The 6620-nt window shown below is 42.2% G+C and overlaps 1 pseudogene; it reads right to left on the bottom strand.

Annotated features, from left to right (window-relative positions):
• Positions 1-4695: 4695 nt before the first annotated feature.
• On the bottom strand, positions 4696-5886 carry LOC132684605 (dnaJ homolog subfamily A member 1 pseudogene; annotated as a pseudogene).
• Positions 5887-6620: the final 734 nt, after the last annotated feature.

Genomic DNA, 6620 nt, shown 5'->3' with positions numbered 1-6620 from the left:
TATTCTATTCCATTGGTCTATGTGTCTGTTTTTATGCCAATACCATGCTGTCTTGATGATGACAGCTTTGTAGTAGAGGCTAAAGTCTGGGATTGTGATGCCTCCTGCTTTGGTCTTCTTCTTCAAAATTACTTTGGCTATTCGGGGCCTTTTGTGGTTCCATATGAATTTTAGGATTGCTTGTTCTAGTTTTGAGAAGAATGCTGGTGCAATTTTGATTGGGATTGCATTGAATGTGTAGATAGCTTTGGGTAGTATTGACATTTTGACAATATTTATTCTTCCAATCCATGAGCAGGGAATGTCTTTCCATTTCTTTATATCTTCTTCAATTACCTGCATTAGCTTTCTATAGTTTTCAGCATACAGATCTTTTACATCTTTGGTTAGATTTATTCCTAGGTATTTTATGCTTCTTGGTGCAATTGTGAATGGGATCAGTTTCTTCATTTGTCTTTCTGTTGCTTCATTGTTAGTGTATAAGAATGCAACTGATTTCTGCACATTGATTTTGTATCCTGCAACTTTGCTGAATTCATGTATCAGTTCTAGCAGACTTTTGGTGGAGTCTATCGGATTTTCCATGTATAATATCATGTCATCTGCAAAAAGCGAAAGCTTGACTTCATCTTTGCCAATTTTGATGCCTTTGATTTCCTTTTGTTGTCTGATTGCTGATGCTAGAACTTCCAGCACTATATTAAACAACAGCGGTGACAGTGGGCATCCCTGTCGTGTTCCTGATCTCAGGTAAAAAGCTCTCAGTTTTTCCCCGTTGAGGATGATGTTAGCTGTGGGCTTTTCATAAATGGCCTTTATGATCTTTAAGTATGTTCCTTCTATCCCGACTTTCTCAAGGGTTTTTATTAAGAAAGGGTGCTGGATTTTGTCAAAGGCCTTTTCTGCATCGATTGACAGGATCATATGGTTCTTCTCTTTTTTTTTGTTAATGTGATGTATCACGTTGATCGATTTGCGAATGTTGAACCAGCCCTGCATCCCAGGAATGAATCCCACTTGATCATGGTGAATAATTCTTTTTATATGCTGTTGAATTCGATTTGCTAGTATCTTATTAAGAATTTTTGCATCCATATTCATCAGGGATATTGGCCTGTAGTTCTCTTTTTTTACTGGGTCTCTGTCTGGTTTAGGAATCAAAGTAATACTGGCTTCATAGAATGAGTCTGGAAGTTTTCCTTCCCTTTCTATTTCTTGGAATAGCTTGAGAAGGATAGGTATTATCTCTGCTTTAAATGTCTGGTAGAACTCCCCTGGGAAGCCATCTGGTCCTGGACTCTTATTTGTTGGGAGATTTTTGATAACCGATTCAATTTCTTCGCTGGTTATGGGTCTGTTCAAGCTTTCTATTTCCTCCTGATTGAGTTTTGGAAGAGTGTGGGTGTTTAGAAATTTGTCCATTTCTTCCAGGTTGTCCAATTTGCTGGCATGTAATTTTTCATAGTATTCCCTGATAATTGTTTGTATCTCTGAGGGATTGGTTGTAATCATTCCATTTTCATTCATGATTTTATCTATTTGGGTCATCTCCCTTTTCTTTTTGAGAAGCCTGGCTAGAGGTTTGTCAATTTTGTGTATTTTTTCAAAAAACCAACTCTTGGTTTCGTTGATCTGCTCTACAGTTTTTTTAGATTCTATATTGTTTATTTCTGCTCTGATCTTTATGATTTCTCTTCTTCTGCTGGGTTTAGGCTGCCTTTGCTGTTCTGCTTCTATTTCCTTTAGGTGTGCTGTTAGATTTTGTATTTGGGATTTTTCTTGTTTCTTGAGATAGGCCTGGATTGCAATGTATTTTCCTCTCAGGACTGCCTTCGCTGCATCCCAGAGCGTTTGGATTGTTGTATTTTCATTTTCGTTTGTTTCCATATATGTTTTAATTTCTTCTCTAATTGCCTGGTTGACCCACTCATTCGTTAGTAGGGTGTTCTTTAACCTCCATGCTTTTGGAGGTTTTCCAGACTTTTTCCTGTGGTTGATTTCAAGCTTCATAGCATTGTGGTCTGAAAGTATGCATGGTATAATTTCAATTCTTGTAAACTTATGAAGGGCTGTTTTGTGACCCAGTATATGATCTATCTTGGAGAATGTTCCATGTGCACTCGAGAAGAAAGTATATTCTGTTGCTTTGGGATGCAGAGTTCTAAATATATCTGTCAAGTCCATCTGATCCAATGTATCATTCAGGGCCCTTGTTTCTTTATTGACTGTGTGTCTAGATGATCTATCCATTTCTGTAAGTGGGGTGTTAAAGTCCCCTGCAATGACCACATTCTTATCAATAAGGTTGCTTATGTTTATGAGTAATTGTTTTATATATCTGGGGGCTCGGGTATTTGGCGCATAGACATTTATAATAGTTAGCTCTTCTTGGGTGATTATTATATAATGCCCTTCTTCATCTCTTGTTACAGCCTTTAATTTAAAGTCTAGTTTGTCTGATATAAGTATGGCTACTCCAGCTTTCTTTTGGCTTCCAGGAGCATGATAAATAGTTCTCCATCCCCTCACTCTCAATCTAAAGGTGTCCTCAGATCTAAAATGAGTCTCTTGTAGACAGCAAATAGATGGGTCTTGTTTTTTTATCCATTCTGATACCCTATGTCTTTTAGTTGGCGCATTTAATCCATTTACATTCAGTGTTATTATAGAAAGATATGGGTTTAGAGTCATTGTGATGTCTGTATGTTTTATGCTTGTAGTGATGTCTCTGGTACTTTGTCTCACAGGATCCCCCTTAGGATCTCTTGTAGGGCTGGTTTCGTGTTGACAAATTCCTTCAGTTTTTGTTTGTTTGGGAAGACCTTTATCTCTCCTTCTATTCTAAATGACAGACTTGCTGGATAAAGGATTCTCGGCTGCATATTTTTTCTGTTTAGCACACTGTAGATATCGTGCCAAGCCTTTCTGGCCTGCCAAGTTTCAAAGGAGAGATCAGTCACGAGTCTTATAGGTCTCCCTTTATATGTGAGGGCACGTTTATCCCTTGCTGCTTTCAGAATTTTCTCTTTATCCTTGTATTTTGCCAGTTTCACTATGATATGTCGTGCAGAAGATCGATTCAAGTTACGTCTGAAGGGAGTTCTCTGTGCCTCTTGGATTTCAATGCCTTTTTCCTTCCCCAGTTCAGGGAAGTTCTCAGCTATAATTTGTTCAAGTACCCCTTCAGCACCTTTCCCTCTCTCTTCCTCCTCTGGGATACCAATTATGCGTATATTATTTCTTTTTAGTGTATCACTTAGTTCTCTAATTTTCCCCTCATACTCCTGGATTTTTTTATCTCTCTTTCTTTCAGCTTCCTCTTTCTCCATAACTTTATCTTCTAGTTCACCTATTCTCTCTTCTGCCTCTTCAAGCCGAGCCATCGTGGATTCCATTTTGTTTTGCATTTCGTTTAAAGCGTTTTTCAACTCCTCGTGACTGTTCCTTAGTCCCTCGATCTTTGTGGCAAGAGATTCTCTGCTGTCCTGTATACTGTTTTCAAGCCCAGCGATTAATTTTATGACTATTATTCTAAATTCACTTTCTGTTATATTATTTAAATCCTTTTTGATCAGTTCATTAGCTGTTGTTATTTCCTGGAGATTCTTCTGAGGGGAATTCTTCCGTTTGGTCATTTTGGAGAGTCCCTGGCGTGGTGAGGACCTGCAGTGCACTTCCCCTGTGCTGTGGTGTATAACTGGAGTTAGTGGGCGGGGCCGCAGTCCGACCCGATGTCTGCCCCCAGCCCACTGCTGGGGCCACAGTCAGACTGGTGTGTGCCTTCTCTTCCCCTCTCCTAGGGGCGGGATTCACTGTGGGGTGGCGTGTCCCGTCTGGGCTACTTGCACACTGCCAGGCTTGTGTTGCTGGGGATCTGGCGTATTAGCTGGGGTGGGTAGGCAAGGTGCACGGGGGCTGGAGGGGCAGGCTTAGCTCGCTTCTCCTTAGGTGATCCACTTCAGGAGGAGCCCTGTGGCAGCGGGAGGGAGTCAGATCCGCTGCCGGAGGTTTGGCTCCGCAGAAGCACCGAGTTGGGTGTTTGCGCGGAGCGAGCAAGTTCCCTGGCAGGAACTGGTTCCCTTTGGGATTTTGGCTGGGGGATGGGCGGGGGAGATGGCGCTGGCGCCTTTGTTCCCCGTCAAGCTGAGCTCTGCCGTCCGGGGGCTCAGCAGCTCTCCCTCCCTTTGTCCTCCAGCCTTCCCGCTTTCCGAGCAGAGCTGTTAACTTATGACCTCCCAGACGCTAAGTCGCTCTTGCTGTCAGAACACAGTCTGTCCGGCCCCTCCGCTTTTGCCAGCCAGACTCGGGGGCTCTGCTTGGCCGGCGAGCCGCCCCTCCGCCCCGGCTCCCTCCCGCCAGTCCGTGGAGCGCGCACCGCCTCGCCGCCCTTCCTACCCTCTTCCGTGGGCCTCTCGTCTGCGCTTGACTCCGGAGACTCCCTTCTGCTAATCCTCTGGCGGTTTTCTGGGTTCTTTAGGCAGGTGTAGGTGGAATCTAAGTGATCGGCAGGACGCGCTGTGAGCCCCGCGTCCTCCTACGCCGCCATCTTCCGGAACCCCCAGCAGTTTATTCTTCATTTAACTTTTAAAACATTACAATAGTTGAATATTAAAACAGAAACAATGAGCTATGATTACAGTCTTTCTCTCATTCACTACTGCATACAAGATGCCAGCAGGTTATTCACAGGCCCCATTAAGAGGTCTGACACTGAACACCATCCCCAGGAAGATGTTCATCATTCTCATATGCTTCTCCATTGTGATGGTGCCATCTTTCCTGATTTGGACCAAAGTGCACCAGTTCTACCTGGTCCATTTCATCAGTCTCTTCTACTTCCTTCTTCTCAGATAGGAGTTTTTCTAGCAAAGAGTTTATCAGGAGAGAGAAAGCCGCTCTCAGGAAAGTTTACCTTAATTTCGATGATTAGGTGACCCTTTTCATATTCACCCTACAATAAATTGGCATGCCTTCATTTAGCACACTTGATATCTCCCTGCTTGACAGTCTGACCTGGATGAGAGGTGATGACAATGATTCTGTTGTCACGAGTAGATATTGACTTTTGAAAGCCATACAGTGCTTCAACCAGCTGTATGTCCATATACAAGAGAAGATCCTCTCCTCACCAAGTAAAAACAGCATGGCCCTTCTGATCTAAAATAATGATAATAGCTCGTGTTTCCAGTCCTGGTTCTTAGTCTCCTTCACCATGGAATGTTATTTTCTGGCCATCTTTCATGCCCTTGTCAATATGAACTTCTAGAATCTTCCTTTCTCGAATTCTCTTCCTTCTATTGCAGCTTTTACATCTATCTTTAGGACTGATCCATTCCCTAGGGTCCTGGCACTCAATGCACACAGATTGAATTTGCTGAACCATTCCAGATCCTGTCTGATGAATTCTTATTTGCACTCTAGTACCTCAGCTATTGGGACAACATTCTACCACTCCTTTCTTACCACCTTGGCCTTCACATTTGTTGCAAATCACATTCTTCTACAGAACTGGTTTTCTTATTGCACTGTTACATAAATCTCCTAAGGTTACAGAGAGCTGATGTACAACATTTTCACCTCTCCCTTCTCTCTGCATCCTTCCTCCTCCTCCAAAAAACGTATCAAAGGTGTCCATGGGAGAGTCCAAACCACTGCCTGGTCCACCTTCTTTAATTGCCTGTTCTCCTCCTTTGTCATATAATTCCCTTTTCTTTGCATCAGAGCACACTTCATAAGCTTGAGAAATCTGTTTAAACTTCTCTCCTTCATTTGGATTCTTGTAAGGGTGGTACTTCAAAGCCAGTTTCCTGTAAACCTTTTTCAATTCTTCCTGGGTAGCACTGGGTTTGACCCCCAAACATCACAGTAAGTAGTTTCTTTCACCATTTTCTACAGCAGGTGAGCAGGCCAAGGTTGGTGTGAGGGAGTGGGAAGGAGCTCATTCCTGGGTGTAGTTTGGGCAGCCGTGGCTCCTCCACTTCTGACCAAGCATTCTGGAAAGTTCTGCTCAAGATTGTACCATTTGAGACAACATAGATGGACAAAGAATGTGTAATGCTAAGTGAAATAAGTCAGACTAAGAAAGACAAATACCATATGATTTCAGTCATATGTGAAATCTAAAAAAAAAAACGAATGAACAAAGAAACAAAAAGCAGAATCAGATCAATGAATACAGAGAACAAACTGATGGCTGCTAGAGGGTGGACAAGATGGGTGAAAGGGAGGGAGATATAGGCTTCCAGTTATGGAATGAATAAGTCATGGGGATAAAAGGCAAAGCATAGAGAATGTCATGAGTGACATTATAACAATGTTGTATGGTGACAAATGGTAGCTACGCTTGTGGTGAGCATAGCATGATGTATAGAATTGTCCAATCACTATGCTGTACACCTGAAACTAATGTAACAATGTATGTCAACTATACTCACATAGAAACATAAAAGAAAGGACTCATGAAAACAATATATACATGTTTTGTTTTTTGAAATTAGTTAATTAATTAATTTTTAAAGTTGATTTATTTATTTTGAGAAAGAGTGAGAGAGCAAGAGCGCAAGCAGGTGAGGGGCAGAGAGAGAGAGAGAGTGGGAGACAGAATGCAAAGCAGCCTCTGT

Source organism: Panthera onca, chromosome D2 (genome assembly GCF_046562875.1).
Source record: "Panthera onca isolate mPanOnc1 chromosome D2, mPanOnc1 haplotype 2, whole genome shotgun sequence".
Taxonomy (NCBI): Eukaryota; Metazoa; Chordata; class Mammalia; order Carnivora; family Felidae; genus Panthera; species Panthera onca.
The sequence above is the reverse complement of the archived record's forward strand: the minus strand, read 5'-3'. Positions and strand labels throughout refer to the sequence as shown.